The 14336-nt window shown below is 43.7% G+C and overlaps 1 protein-coding gene across 2 annotated transcripts in view; it reads left to right on the top strand.

Annotated features, from left to right (window-relative positions):
- Positions 1-14336, top strand: part of asb7 (ankyrin repeat and SOCS box containing 7) — a 58997-nt gene that overhangs the window by 10316 nt on the left and 34345 nt on the right. For both annotated transcript variants that reach the window (XM_039772712.1, XM_039772711.1), the window contains exon 2: positions 3926-4032. The gene's annotated coding sequence lies outside the window, so the exon portion shown is untranslated. The remainder of the gene's footprint in view (positions 1-3925; positions 4033-14336) is intronic.

Genomic DNA, 14336 nt, shown 5'->3' with positions numbered 1-14336 from the left:
TGCCCAAAGTGCACTTTGAGCGAAGCGATACCCAAAGAAATGCAATTTATCTTTTAAGTGTTTGCTTTTTCATTCCCCCAGATCCCAGACAAAGTAACAAATCAATATCGTGTCACACACGTGCGCATGGGAGAGCAGCTAAAGGGTTTGAGTGAGGGCAATTCTAAGTCAGACCGGGATGTGACAGAAGGCACGGATTCTTTTTCTCTTTGGCCTGCAGACCATCCACGGGAGATTCCTCCCGGCCCTGTTGATGTCACTTCCGGGACTGAGCCTATGGAGGAAGACCTTGTCGGCTCCGGCCCCTTCGAAAGTCCCATCCAGGCTCGAGCCTAAGGCTGAAGACCCTTATGAGCCCGGCCCCTCTGACTTCACTTCCTGTCTTCCCCCTTTAAAAGCCTCCACCTTTTCCTTATTCCCTCAATTCTGTTTTGTGCACATCAGTGCTGTGTCACATATTTATGATTTTGCAGCCAGGATGCCAGTTATACGGATGGCTGCCCCAAACCTTGCTACGGCTGTGTGTGGAGTTTCTGACAATCGACCTTTGCATTTTTCCCAAATAGTCCAACCGGAAATCCACGTTGAATGCATCAAAGTGGGAAGGTGAAACGTCACAACTCGGAACTCTGAATGGTTTGAGAGCACGTGAATGTAGCAAACCATTTCCTGGACCGGCATCATTTTTCACCCCCAACCAGTTTCTCCACTCCTTACTGTTTAATGAATTGCGTCGTTTCACTCTAGTGCTCTCATTCTGTCTCACCAGAACTTTTCCAAAACTGTTTGTTTTCATTTTTTCCCCGAGAGCATCAATAAAATGTTTTGCACACCAGAGCCATTCAGTATTTTTTTAAGACACCCGCTCCTTCTTTTTAAATGTTTTACTCAAACAGGTCTGTTATGCTGGACACACGGGTACAAGTGGTATCAGGTTAGCTGGTCAGCTGTGGGCTGGCTTGGAGTCTCACTCCCGATTTTGGCAGCTGGTTAAGGAAAACACTAGTAAAAGTTTTGGCTCGTAAAAGGCAAGCCAGTTAAAATTAACATAAAAGAAGTGTTTGGCATTAGGGGCAATGATGAGTTAGTAATGAAGAGGGTAGCTGAATTGAAAACTCGCAGCCAGTGCAGCCCTCCAGCATCCAAGTTTGACACCCGTGATCTGTTCTTCTTCATAATGTGCATTGAAGTGTCTGGACTGTAAACTTTTCTCTGCTTGGTTATTTAGACTTGAGAAAATAAACTGCTGTCTTCAGTAAAATACCTCATAACTTGCCTTTTTGTTCTCACTAGGGGGTTTCGCCCCCTGCTCACTTTACTCTCCAACACTGCCCCCCCCGCCTGCGCTGCGCACCAGCAACTTCACGTCTCTGCCGCTTATGTCTGTGGATTTCACTTTCACCAAACAGCAAATCTTTTAATTCTCATAGATACGCCTCTTCATTGGGAAGAAACTCTACTTTTTCCTGATGGCAGCATGAATTAGACGATCTACAAGTCTCCGACTGAAAGTTTAAATCCGAGCAATATATTCGATCTCTTTTCGCTGTTCCGTTATTTCGCCTAGTAATAAATTCCTTTTGTTTGCGCTAATGTGATCTTTGCTATCCTTCTTTTGAGACTTTCAAATTTTTGTACTTCCATTATCTCTAACCTGCTCTGCATGTGTATCACGCCAACGTTTTTGAATTCTTTATGACATTCTACTTTGTGCCAAGAGATTTAACCATGCCCGGGGCTGGAAATAAAAGACAAAGAGTAGATGACAAAGTCTCGTCTCGCTGGACGTGAAAGTGTCTCTCTAAAAAAAGTCACGTCTCGTGTCCTTCCATGATTTTTTTTTTTTTTATAATAGAGAGAAAATGTTGATCATTGATTAGGTCATTCTGAACCTGCTAAGGATTCATTTCATGAAGGCGTTGTGGCTGAGGTGGCGTACGGTAAACCACAGAGCTGCTTGTTCATTCGTCACCGCTGGCTAATTATGCTGCCACGTGCAAAAGTTCGCTGATGACACTGCTATTGTGGGCTGCATCAGGAGTGGGCAGAAGGAGGAGTATAGGAACCTAATCAAGGACTTTGTTAAATGGTGCGACTCAAACCACTTACACCTTAACACCAGCAAGACCAAGGAGCTGGTGGTGGATTTTAGGAGGCCCAGGCCCCTCATGGACCCTGTGATCATCAGAGGTGACTGTGCAGAGGGTGCAGACCTTTAAATATCTGGGAGTGCAGCTGGATGACAAATTGGACTGGACTGCCAATACTGATGCTTTGTGTAAGAAAGGTCAAAGCAGACTATACTTTCTTAGAAGGTTGGCATCCTTCAACATCTGCAGTAAGATGCTGCAGATGTTCTACCAGACGGTTGTGGCGAGTGCCCTCTTCTACGCGGTGGTGTGCTGGGGTGGCAGCATAAAGATGAAAGAGGCCTCACGCCTGGACAAACTGGTGAGGAAGGCAGGCTCCATTGTAGGAATGAAGCTGGACAGTTTAACATCTGTAGCAGAGCGACGGGCACTGAGCAAACTCCTGTCAATCATGGAGACTCCAATGCATCCACTGAACAGTGTCATTTCCAGGCAGAGGAGTAGCTTCAGTGACAGACTTTTGTTACTGTCCTGCTCCACTGACAGACTGAGGAGACCCCACACTATGCGACTCTTCAATTCCACCCGGGGGAGTAAATGCTAACATTAATTTTATTTTAATTTTTTTCATTTTTATTACTATTTAATTTAATATTGTTTCTTTGTATCAGTATACTGCTGCTGGATTATGTGAATTTCTCCTTGGGATTAATAAAGTATCTATCTATCTATCTATTATGTGGCCCAGAATGAGCCTCTTCATCAGTGGAAACGCTCGCACCCTTGGTGTGATATTCGCTTTTATGTTGAATGTCTTTAAAGTCTGCCGTCCTGTTGTGCATGCTTATTTTCCTGAAAATATTCTGAGCAGGTAAATACGACAGCATTGTATTAGAAATTCCTCAAAAATTTAGTTTAGATGATGTTGAAAATATAAAGGACAAGTGTGCTGGTCTTTTTCTACTCACTCGCCTCACTATCACTGTTCGCTGCCAAGTCAGACGTTTTTCTTTCTTTTTACATTTTTGTCCTTTTTGCTCATTCTGGTGTGTGTGTGTGTGTGTGTGTGTGTATTTATGTATCCATCATTTTATGTCTATAAACTCTTTCAGGGCGGATGTCAACTTTTGTCAAAATTCAAGGGTTGAGGACGGTAATCAGCCGTAAACTGTAACAAAACTTGCCCTTACATTTTAGTTCAGCTCTCTTTGCTAGAAGGAAAGTTACATAGCTTTGCTGATTTAACCTCGATTCCCTAAGCGTGCACGAGTTGCGAAAAGCAAACAACCTCTAAAACGGCATCAACATCTGGCGAGCGTACAAAGCAAAAATACTCCAAGGAAGTTTTACGTAATTTCGTACTTATTTGTCGGACTCTGAGTTTCATGCAAGTGATCTGGAGATGGATATTGAAAACGAAAGTGAGGTACCAGCGTCATTTCTGATCGACCCCCAGCTGATCGTGGTAGCTGAACACTACCACTACTTACAATGACAGGAGGTACAAACCAGATTGCGTCCCACTGCGACCACCACCACCGCTCACCTGCTGTGCAAAGACCGCCAGGCAGCCGGCTCACCATGCATTCCTGCTGACCAATCGAGATGCAGCCACTGCTGCCAGAGATGCCAAACATGCGCCAAGAGCAGGCACAGCACATAGCAACAGACTTTTTATGTTCATTTTATGTGTGGAAACCATTGCTTTGTGTGCTTCTGGAAAAAAATATTCAGCCCTCAGAGAGTTAGAGTTTCTGTAAAAAGTCAAATTGCCCCCCTTGGGGCTGATCAAGTATATACTGTATTAAATTGAGCTTTATTTGTTTTCTCTCTAGATTTTTGAACTCTAAGCTTTCAGAAGATGTGTGTTTCAGCAAAAAGATTCATAATGTGTGAAATATTCAGAAGAAAGTGGGTTAAACATGAAGAAAGTTGAAACAAGGTAAGTTTCCATATACATTTGATATTCAGAATGATTCATGACAGCACAAACTTAATGGTGTGTGTGTGTGTGTGTGTTTGTGTGTGAGTGAGTGCCTTGATCACGGAGTGTCAGTTGTTTCTGGCCTTGGCACTTCTGCAATGTGACTATAATGTGCGTGCAGTGTTTTTTATAAAACACCCACACGAGTATTTATTTAGATTAGATTAGATTAGATCGGGGTGGCAATGTCAGTCCTGGAGGGCCGCAGTGGCTGCAGGTTTTTGTTCCAATCCAGTTGCTTAATTAGAAACGAATCCTTGCCACTCTCAGATCTTATTTAATTTTATGGCTTGTTGTTAGTCTGCTATGTAATGTTATTGTATTGTAGATTTTTTGTTTTTCCCTTAATGATTTGAAGCCTAAAGCGGATAATTTTCAGTCCGTCACATTTTTCTTTTAAGTATTTTATTAAATCAGATCGTGCCTGAAGAATCCACACAGGATTGGAAACAAGTTAGATGGAGAACTCCTGGCATCTTTGTCATTTGCATCTTATCTCTATCTATTGTGACGGTAGATGGCGCTCTACCAGCCCTTAACCCGGCACAGACAGACACAAGAGGCACACTTACACAAGTTCACGCTTGTTCAAACTCCAATAAAGCTCAGTCCCTTTTCTTCAGCTTCCCCCTCTCCTTTTCTCTTTGGCCGCCTCCACTCCTGTCTCTCGCAAGCTCCGGCTCCTTGAATGGCGTGAGGCAGCCCCTTTTGTAGTGCTCCCTGATGACCTTCCTGCAGTACTTCCTGGTGTGGCGGAAGTGCTGATACCATGGTTTCTGAGCCACCCAGGCACCCCCTGGCAGTGGCCACCGGTCCCCACAAGGTTGAGCTTCCAAGCTCTGTTCCCGTGGCCCCAACACCCACCAGGGCGGCTGCCTTCTCGTGTTCCAGGGGAGGTACTGCTCCTCTCCCAGTCCTTACATCCTCCAGGCGTCCTGACTGGGCAGCTGTCCGCCACAATATATATAAAATCCAACGTCTATCTGTCTGTCTGTCCATTTTTCATGAGAAAACTACTTAACAGATTTAGATTGGGTTTTTTTCTAGAATTTGCTTGAACATTCCGGTTGATTTTGCGACTTCTCTCATCACGCCAAGTGGTGCTGGGCGATATGACGATATATATCGTGGGGACGATAGAAAAGTGTCTATCGTCCTATTTCTCTTCTATCGTTTCTAACCTAATTTTATCAATTACTAAAGAAAATATTGCATTAAATAGGCTATGACAAATGTATGATAATGTCTTGTCGCTATGCAATGCATACTCTACCCTTTATATAAGTGATAATCAAGAATAAAAATTTGACAGAGACATTTTTTCTACTTTTACAAAGTAGCCTTTTATGTTTGCACTTTTATTCATGGCGAATGCCTTAAACAGTGTTATGTTCAACTCTGATATTTACTTTTGATACTTTATTTTGGTTTGCAAACTTTGCACCACAAGGTTGAAAAATGTTTTGTGTTTATTTTTTATAATTGAGGGCTTTTCTGCTCAGAAACTTGAAATGGTTGTGCACTTTAATTTTTTTTTTTAAATAAAGTTTATTTTGATAATACTATTTAAATAACTATGATGTGGATAAAAAAAATGTGAAGGCTACTGTAGCTCTACTTCCACCACATCTGTTGTCAGTTGATACATTTATATTGCTAAACTAAAATGTATGTTTCTCATTTGTGACAGTTCAGTTAAATGTCACTTCAAAATAAAGTTGCAAAAAAAAGTATGCAATGATATTTTTGTCAAACTTTTCAGAGAATAACTGAAAACGTACTTTATTGTGGGTGGTATATCGTGATATATATCGTTATTGTGATATAAAATAATCCATATCGTGATATATGATTTTTCCATATCGCCCAGCACTAACGCCAAGTATCATAGTTCACTTGCAGGAGCGATTTATTCGTGCTAATCTGAGAGAGAGCGAGGCTGTGGGCTGAGGGGAGGTGGGTGCATGATGTCAGGAGTGGGGTGCTGGGTAGGGCCCTCCTCACTCACACGCCAGTCTCCATTCGAGTCGCCCTACCTCAAGCCACGTTGCAGCAGCGTTGCTTGCCTCCACTTAGCTAGTGATACCTGTTTTGGTTATTGATTTTTTTTTTTTATAAAAGGTTGTCCTATTTCGCTACTACGCGGGCGGAACAGCAGTGAAGAGCTAGTAAATAATATATAAAATCCAATGTCTGTCTGTCCACTTTTCTCGAGAGAACTCCTTAAAGGATTCAGATTGGGGTTTTTTTTTCCCTAGAATTTTCTTGAACAGTCCGGTTGATTTTGTGACTTCTCTCATCATTCCAAGAACCATAGTTCACTTGCAGCGCCGATTTATTTGCGTGAATCTGAGAGAGACGCAGCAGACTGAGGGAAGGGGACAGGACCCTCCTCACTCACACGCCAGCCTCCATTTGAGTCGCTCTACCTCAAGCCACGTTGCAGTAGCGTTGCTTGCCTCCACTTAGCTAGCGATACCTGTTTGTTTGTTGATTTTTTTTTTAAAGGTTGTCCTATTTCACTACTACGCGGGCAGAGCCACAGGGAACAGTTAGTATATGGTATATTATATAAAATCCAACGTCTGTCTGTCTGCTTTTCTCGAGATAACAACTACTTAATCAAAATGTCACTTGAGCAGGAAGTTCTTCATCTGCAATAATTAACATCTCATTAAGAAATTGGATTGGAACAAAAACCTGCAGTCACAGGACCGACATTGCCCACCCCTGGATTAGATAAACGTGCAGCAGAAACATTAAAAAAAAAAAGAAGAATTTAGTTAATACAGCCAATCTATAAATAAATAAAAATAAACTTCATGACTACATCAGGTGGAAGCACTCATTGAGTAGCAGGATTGTCTCCTCTAACCTAACTTGAATTGCCTGATAGCAGTGGGCAGAAAAGACCCGGAGAGATGCTTCTTAGCATTACATTTTAAAAATATATTTAATTAACAAATGTGGGGATTCTCTGATACAAGTCCACCCACTGATAACTACTCATAGTCAGTATTGGTGCCACCGACCCCCAATTACTGGACACAACCAACACAACACAAAGGTTTTTTTTTTTTTATTATTATTATCAAACTCTTCACCAAGGTTTTCTCCAAAAGGTTACACAAGCAATCCCAAACAAATTTCCCCCTTCCGCCTCTCTCTCCATCCATCCACAACACTCCAGCAAGTTGTAACAGCCGACCCCTTACCCAGACCGGCCACTACACTACCAAGACTTATTTCTTGGATTACCTGAGGCTTCTTGCTGTAATAACAAGCCGTACTCCTTACAAGTTGTCTTATTTTTTCCCGACACGACGAAATAATCAGAAAACAGTAAACGGATATGTAAAATCAAACATGGATATACAGGTAGTCCCCAAGTTACAGACGTCCGACCTACGACTTACGAACAGGGCCACGGCTGCGACGCATGCACCTCAGTAACTGCCGCTCCGTCATCTTCGGCCTGGGAACGCTGCAAGCGGTGGCTGGAGGGGGGCAATTTCGCTGCTCGCGCAGTGTAGTGTCCCTCGGGCGGCTAACGGCGACAAGCGAAGACCCATGGTCCATAGTCACCGGGGCCACAGCTGTCGCTCGTGTGCAGGATGTAGGCTTGATGGGGCAGTTCGCTGCCCGCCCACCACGCCGCCGCAGCTACTGCTACTGACTGGACGCAGGCTGGATGGAGCCGGAGGGTGGCATTTCACTACCTGCTTACCACTCACGGCTGCCCCGTTCATTCTCGGTGGGCAGCTGTTAATGCTGCAAGCGGTGACCCAGTTGTGGCTGAACAGAAGCCATTGAGGGTGAACGGGGCGGCGGGGGGGTAGCATTGTAGTGTGCCTCTGGTGGTTGTCTGTTGAATGGGGGCGGTGGTGAGTGATTCACTACCCGCCTTTGGCCGCACTGTGTTCATTCTCGGCGCTGCAGGCAGCATACTGTAGTGCAGGTGACTGTGAGGTGGGCTGGTGATGAACCCCCACCCCCCTCGCCGCCCCCATTCATTCTCAATAGTAAGCCAGCTTGTACTGTTACGCACATAGCAGGAAGTTGTCTCCTGTCAGTACATCAGACGTGTTGACGGCGGGTGCCTTCCTGCTGTGATGGCGTGTACAGTGCTGTGCAGAAGAGCTCATCTTAACCTTTTGTCTTCACCCTTCAACAATGTCTCTGATGCATGTGCTGGTGATACAGTAAAGAAGAGAAAAACCATCACCATTGAAAATAAAGTACAAATAATAAAAAAGGTCAGAGAGAGGTGAAACTCCATCATTCATTGGCAGAGCACTTGGTTACAGTTGGTCAACAATAGCATTTATTAAAACAATGTACCTGTTTCGACTTACATACAAATTCAACTTAAGTACAAACCTACAGTCCCTGGATCCAAACTGGTGATTTCCGTCTCGGGGGCTGCGGTCTCTGTCCATCATCCTACCCCTCTGCACTTACAGGGACAACATTTACTGATGCACATATAACGGACAGTAAACAGGACGACGAAAACAAAATGCACTCGGCACAAACATAGAACATATTATTATTATTATTATTATTATGTAGCCCAGCTACAAAATATTGCTTTCCTTCTTCCCGACATGGAGTCAACTGAAGGCGGCTAGATGACAGACCTGGGAGAGCTTCTGGTGGCAGACCATAACCCGATGGAAGAATTTCCAGGTCAAGCAGATACCCTGAAAAACGGGGATCATGAATCCATTGCAGCACCCTCTGGTGGCACCCATGGGACCCGGTAGGGTTGATTCACGACACTACAACTCCCGTCGTGCCATGCAGGTGTCCATATGGTTACCGAGGTATGGGGATGCTACCAGCAGATGGGAGATCAAACATATTCAGAAATAAGAGCCTTCCCCCACTTCTCCTTTGTTTTGTCCTCCCATACCCATCCCGGTCAAAATTCCAGTGCATGGCTCTCCTTCCATTCTGGATTCCCTTCTCGCCAAGAGTCCCCCTTTTCTCTGAGGTGGAATGCCGAATAATCCTGCCTGGCACTTACACTTTGTACACTCGACCGATATGAGACACTGCCCCAAAGTGCTTGGTATGGCCTCTTCAAAGAAGCTGAGGAATGTCATTCCCCAAAAAGATGGAACATGCCCTTCAGTTGCTGTTTTTTTTTAAAAAAAGGTTACCAGAAGAGCAGCAGTAAAAAGGTGTGCTTATTAACCCTTTTCTGTTTTTATGGGAAAAACTATTTTGTGAGATATTCTACAGATATTCTATAATCGCTCTTGCTCCTTCTCTGTTCAATGCTTGTATGGACTGGGTGTTGGGCAAGGTCGGGGGGTCCAGAGTCGGGGGTCCATGTGTTGGTGAAGAAAGATTCACTGATCTTGACTTTCCTGATGATGCTGTGATCTTCGCAGAGTCAATGGAGGCTCTGATCAGGGAGCTCGAGAGACTGAGCGAGGAGTCCGAGTGTCTGGACTTGTGAGTGTTACTGATAAGAACCAACAGCCAGGCCTTTAATGACCTCTTGGGTACGGCCATCAGCAATGTGCCTGTTTGCGGAAAGAGTGTCGACCTCGTTGTCGAGAGGTTTACTTATCTTGGCAGTGACATTCATGTCTCTGGTGACTCTTCCTGTTAAGTCAGTGGACGAATTGGGAGAGCATGGGGGGGTCATGAGGTCGCTGGAAAGGGATGTGTGGCGCTCCCGATATCTATGCAAAAGGACAGAGGTCCAAGTCTTTAGAGTCCTGGTGCTTCCTGTCTTGCTATATGGTTGCGAGACATGGACGCTAGCCCGTGACCTGACATAAAGATTGGACTCCTTTGGTACTGTGACTCTCCGGAAAATTCTTGGGTACCGTTGGATTGACTTATGAGTGGTTGCTTATGGAGTCTCGAATGAGGCACGTTACCTGCATTGTGAGGGAGCGTCAGTTATGGCCATGGGGCGCGTTTCCCAGAGGGTGATCCGGCTCATAACATCCTCATTGTTGGGGAGCCAAGTGGCTGGACCAAGCCAAGGGGTTGCCCACGTGACACCTGGCTGTGGCAGACAGAGGGTCATTTCCGGAGGGTGGAACTGATCCACGTGTCTGCCTCGGGAATTGCCAACCGGCATCCCGAGTTGTTTCGTCGTGTAGTGGGTGCAGCAACACTGTGTGCCAGTGCATGCTCCCCAGCTTGACTTGACTTGATATTCTACCTTTGGGGTGTCTAGAAAGCACAAAAATGAAAAGAAATAAAAAAATCACTGTTATTGTACAGTAGCTGTCAATTACTTCACTACTACGCGTTTCACAGACTGTTTGCCAGTCTCTCCAGTCTGCGCTAATAGTAGCACGCCCAGTTCCAACGGCTGCAAACGTACCTGTGCTTTACAAAAACGGCTGCAAATGTATGTACTAGTTAATAGGATGTCAGGGCCGAAAGGGTTAAGACACTCTAGCATTTTCCAGCACCTTTAACTTCTGGCATGAATTATTCCTCCACCTTGCCGCCTTCCAACCTGGCGAGATACATAGAACCTGTTCCTCCAGATGGTTCCAGCACTGCCAGTCTGAGGAGGGTGAGTGAGTTTCTGCTTTTTGCTCCCTGACAGTTGCCTTTCTTGAATCTGCCTATTCCCACCCTTGCTGATAGCCACTTAGGTGATCTTCCACCTACACTTTCTGACATATTAGAAACTCCGACAACAAGGCCTCACATTGGCCACTGTTGTCAGCTGCAATCACTAAGAAGATGGGGTACATTGTATAAGGTTGTTAGAAACTTGCAATTGTAAAAGAAAACACAAAAACAGGAAAAAGGTTTGAAGTTCCACCCTGTGTATACTGACGTTTAGTATCAAGTGATTTCTCCGTAGAGTAGTCTCAAAAGACTGGATCCAGAATGGGACTGACTGGCTTTATAGGCACTGGGAAGGAAGAGTGGGCCGCAGTATGGCAGAATACTGAGACAGAAGTAGAACCTGGTTGGTTTTTGGTTGGTCTTTCCTTCTGGAGGTCTGCAGAGGAGGGAGAAAAGACATTAGCGTGCTTCGTCAAACCCTGACCCGGCATCTTGCCTTTAGTTAAGCCCATAGACTGCCTCCCATGTGCACGTGGGTGACACGAATAATCGCTACTTTCCTTTCCTACATCACAAAGCTCCATTGAAACAAATCTTGTGACCACTGGTACAAATATTTAATGTACACTTCCCATAATGCAGGCATCCCCACACTAATCTGTGATCGGTCCTGTGCCACAGCTCCTGAGTTCTAAAGACGTCATCACAAATCATGAAGTCTGCTTCCAGAGCCAGTGTTATTAGTAGAGATGAGTCTGAAAATACGAGGGTGAATTAAAAAAATAAAGACTATTTGAAAATTACATTGTAACTACAAGGGATCTAGACACTGCCATAATATAACACACTTGCAATGGCTTATGGGCAGATCAATAAAGGAACATCGCGACACTCTGCCATTAGTCTAGTTGAAGCCAAGGTCAACTGAACATGGACGCTCCGCTGCAGGATTACACTGTCTTTGAACCATGCACTATTGTCAGATTTCATCGTGAAGAGGAAGTGAAGCCCGCTGAAGTTCACTGAATTATGTTGGCTCTGTACCAAAGTGAAAATAACAGGACTTGACAAAAAGTTCACGATTGGGTAGTAAGGTTTAAAGCAAGAAGAGAAGAACAAGTATAACCCACTAAGCTCGATGTGGTCGACCACCAACATTGCACACTCAAGCCCACATCGACATGGCGAACGCCTTCATCAGAGAAGACCGACAGATTACGCTGTCCACTGTTGATATCCGCTATGGATCCCTCGCATGCCATAGTGCATAATGATTTGGGGTACCCACCATAAAGTTTGCCTCAGATGGGTACCCAAACAGCTTACTGATCAGCACAAACCAACCTCCTTCTGTGAATTTCTGCAGATTTCACTCTCTTGCCCAAAGAAGCCTCACTACAGTGGATTGATTATTCAACAATACTGCAATCCCACAGTGGGGCGTCCATGTTCATTTAACCTGGTCTTCAACTAGACTAACGGCAGAGTGCTTCTCTTGCGCCATCACAAACATGTTGTGTTGTGTCAGCTTCTATCCGTTGACGCTTCCCGGGTAATTTTCAATTTCTAGCCTTTTCTTTTCAACTCCCATATGAGCTCTAGCTTTTTTTCCCCAGACAGCGAAGTAAAATTTCTGTAAAGAAGCTAAGCCGTATGGCGTAGTGATTAAGGCTTTGGACTTGAAACCCTAAGGGTTCTGGGTTCAAATCCCACTGGTTACACTGCATGACCGTGAGCAGATCACTTCACTTGCCTGTGCTCCAATTGAAAGAGCAAAAGTAATGGAATCGATTGTATCTCTTAGATGTTTTAAATCACCTTGAATGAAGAGCTCAGCCAAATAGTAATTTAATAATAAAAAGTATTGGACTCGTGGTTATACCTCATTTTTTTTTTTGGCCCCATTTGACCCTGTAGATGATGAGCTGGAGGCGCACATACTGAATAGAAACGCACAAAGAACACCTTGGAACAAATTGTCATTTTTGTTCCCACATTTCTGCTTTCTTTATGAAGATATCAGGTCACTTTGCATTGAGTTTGAATAAACCTTTGTTGTACATGAAAACCCAAATCAAGGTGATGTGAATGTTTTTTTTTTTTTTGCTTTTAAATAATGGTATGCTTTTAATTAAGTGTAGGTGTTGGTATATGCAGTTCTCCACAGTTTAATAGCTTATTCTGTTTCTCCTTTTATATGGAGTCCAAAAAGATGGTAGAGTTGTATTGTCTGTGTGTATCATAAATATTTTTCTTATGAAACACAGGTCAAGCAAGACATCTCTATTTAGTCTTTCGGGTTAAGCAAATTTGAAAGGAAATTGTGGTACGTTTGTCTTAGGAGCACATAAACGTTCACAAAAAGTGAAGTCCACACAGAATAATACCGGCACGCCGCTGTGTCTTGTTCAGAACATATATGACACACACAGAGCCTTAAACAGTCTTAAGTCCTTTACCATCCTCTCTTCAGGACTACCAACACTTGTACCACTGGTTTCAGGGAGGGCAACTTTTATCCTCGAGTCACAAGGCTGCTCGAGCCGCTCATAGTGGCATCTCCATTAGCAGACCTTGTGTGTGATTTTTTTTTTTTTTTGTATCTTCTGTCTGATGTTGAATTTGTTAGACTGTGTTATACTCCTTGTTTGTACTATACAGTGTCAATCACCCACGCTGGATATCCAAATAAAAATTAAATTGTACTGTGTTCACATGACAAGCATTAAAAGTTTTTATTTAAGTACTAGCTATGGTACCTGTCCAAGACCACTAATAGAATAATTTGAAAACATTTGCTCTCTCCCGATGTGTACTTTCAGCACCTTTCCTCTGTATTTGCATGCATGGACGTCTCTTCACCGTCGCCACTTTTCCAAAGCGTCTTCCCATAAAGCTCGCTTCTCAGACTCTGTTATTATTTTTGAGGTGCCTTCCCTTTCTTTCTCTCTCGACTGGTTTTATACTCTCTGTCTTTGAAGACGACTCTCTCTCGGCATGCACCTTTACTACTCTTCATGCATCTCACGCTTGCACTTCCTCTTTCTTTGCACCAACCAAAACCAAACTAGCCAATCAGATTGCTCTGAGGGACTGGACACACAACCCTTGGTGTTTTTATTAATAGAGCAGATTTATATGTTTTTTTAGGGGTGGGCAAAATTAGGTTTACAGTTGTGAGTACGCATGTTTATTCTTGTATTTTTTTTATTTTTATGATTTGATTTGTTCTTTGTAAAGCTATTGTAATAATCATAACCTGCCTGTTTTGTTTTTTTTTTGCGTATTACACCTGTAAAACTATTTTGGGCCACCCCTGAAATATAAACTGCTCAAAAAAATTAAAGGAACACTTTGAAAACACATCAGATCTCAATGGGAAAAAGAAATCCTCCTGGATATCTATACTGATATAGACTGGGTAATGTGTTAGGAACGAAAGGATGCCACATCGTTTGATGGAAATGAAAATGATCAACCTACAGAGCCCTGAATTCAAAGACGCCCCAAAAATCAGAGTGAAAAAATTATGTGGCAGGCTAGTCCATTTTGCCAAAATTGAATTGCAGCAATTCCAAATTGTACGCAGCACTTTGTATGGCCCCTGTGTTCTTGTATACATGCCTGACAACATCGGTGCATGCTTCTAATGAGATGACAGATGGTGTTGTGGGGGATTTCCTCCCAGATCTGGACCAGGGCATCACTGA

This window comes from Polypterus senegalus, chromosome 12 (genome assembly GCF_016835505.1).
Source record: "Polypterus senegalus isolate Bchr_013 chromosome 12, ASM1683550v1, whole genome shotgun sequence".
NCBI classification, from domain to species: Eukaryota; Metazoa; Chordata; class Cladistia; order Polypteriformes; family Polypteridae; genus Polypterus; species Polypterus senegalus.
The sequence above is the reverse complement of the archived record's forward strand: the minus strand, read 5'-3'. Positions and strand labels throughout refer to the sequence as shown.